Source organism: Oncorhynchus mykiss, chromosome 12, assembly GCF_057628025.1.
Source record: "Oncorhynchus mykiss isolate SJ-2025 chromosome 12, ASM5762802v1, whole genome shotgun sequence".
NCBI classification, from domain to species: domain Eukaryota; kingdom Metazoa; phylum Chordata; class Actinopteri; order Salmoniformes; family Salmonidae; genus Oncorhynchus; species Oncorhynchus mykiss.
In genome coordinates this window covers 84,644,453-84,646,493 of record NC_143033.1, presented here as the reverse complement: position 1 = coordinate 84,646,493, position 2,041 = coordinate 84,644,453, and positions in this window count along the sequence as shown.

Genomic DNA, 2,041 nt, shown 5'->3' with positions numbered 1-2,041 from the left:
AGTGGGGCACAGTGACGAGAATAGTAGGAGTACGGTTTGTTGGTGTTTAATCCGGTGAAATAAACTGAAACATTTTTATGTAATTAATTTCATTATTCTTTTGGCCAAATTTCATATACACAAATGTAAATTTACAAACAGAAAACCAAATTTTCGTACCCTAAAAAAAGAAATTGAACTGTATTTTAAGACGGTTAAATGCTCTACTAACAAAAAAGCTGTTAGAATTGTAAGTATATGCATGTCCCTTAAGGTCCTTGTGTAATTGTAATGTGATATTGTACCCCCTAGCTCGATTGTCTATTGTTTGTAATCTATGTATGCTTGTGTTTCCTCATGTGCTTTATGTATTGATTTGTTGTTAATACAATAAAATAAAAAGGTATGTAATGATAAAAAAGGGGAAAAAAAGTGTTTAATCCGGTGGTTGAGCAGAGTACCAAACTTGAAGAAACCATTTGAGTTATCCAAACTGGTGGAGAGAGTACTGGGCAAAGTGAAGGTTGTGAGGATCACGAGAGGCGGGCTTGTTTTGATTCGGCGGATCTGAAGGAACGGCTTTAATTGATTTTCTAAATTGCTAGCCCATCCAACTACCTCATCCCCATACTATATTTATTTATTTATTTATCTTGCTCCTTTGCACCTCAGTATCTCTACTTACACATTCATCTTCTGCACATCAATCACTCCATTGTTTAATTGGTATATTGTATTTACTTCGCCACCATGGCCTATTTATTGCCTTTACCTCCTTCATTCTACCTCATTTGCACACACTGTATATAATATACATTTTCTACTGTATTATTTACTGTATGTTTGTTTATTCTATGTGTAACTCTGTGTTGTTGTATGTGTCGAACTGCTTTGCTTTATTCTTGGCCAGGTCGCAGTTGTAAATGAGAACTTGCTCTCAACTAGCCTACCTTGTTAAATAAAGGTGAAATAAAACTTTTAAAAGTTTGAAGTTTTGTGTGTGTCTCTTCGGAACAGGGCACCCCTCAAGGGGGTTATATCAGGCCGTCGCAGGTGTCTCGTGGGAAGTTGATTTTGAAGAGATTAAAAATATTCCTGGAGTAATTGAAGCACGTTGGATGAATCGTGTGATGAATGGTGAAAAAATGAAGTCTATTTGTTCTTTTGATGTGGATTCTCCCTACTCAAGTGCAGTTAGGGTATATTAACTACAGAGTCAGAGCATTTATCCCAAGACCAATGCAGTGTGATCATTGTGAAGATGTTGGTCATGTAGCAAGTGTTTGCAGAAGGGAGAAGCCGAGATGTCCAAGTGGAAGGGACCATATGTTTATAAAAGTGATGAATATGTGACATGTTGCAATTGCGGTGGGAACAATGAAGCCACGTCTTCCGAATGCCCTACAAGGGTGAAAGAGAATGAGGTGGTTTAGTCAGGGTTGCCCAGAGTATTTCATATGCAGCAGCCATGAAAAGGTTTGAATGGTGCTCAAGGAGTTGCAGGAGTTGCCTTTCACCAGCAGGATCCTGACATTTTAAAGGTTAAGAAGGTGGACTTTGTGGCATTTATAGCTATGGTAATTATTGGCACTGCCAAGATGGGGAGAAGGTTCAGGAAGATGGAAATCATAGTGATTGCGGCGGAGCGGTTCCTGGGGCAGAAAGATTTCCCAGCAAAGGAGTTAAGGAATATTTCCCCAAGCCGTACCACCCTCTCAGGTCCTAGAACCTAAGGGAGATATGGGGATCTAAAAAACGAAGTTGTAGTTTGTTTTGTCTATATGCTATTTTTTATTAGGGTGGTTAAGTTAGTATCATTATTACGTACGGATTTATTCATTATATTTTATTGGTTTCCAACCGTCCAGTTGGTGGCGCCAATACACCTTTTTGGGTGTCGTCCGGTGATTGGTAATTAGTATCAGACGTTGATTGTGGTTTTTCTCCAACTATAGTCCACTCAGTACTCACCTTTATCACCTCTTGAGTTTTTACCTTTTTACTTGCAAGGCCTACTATAGTTACACTGATCACAAACCAAACACATGCATAGAGTGTACAA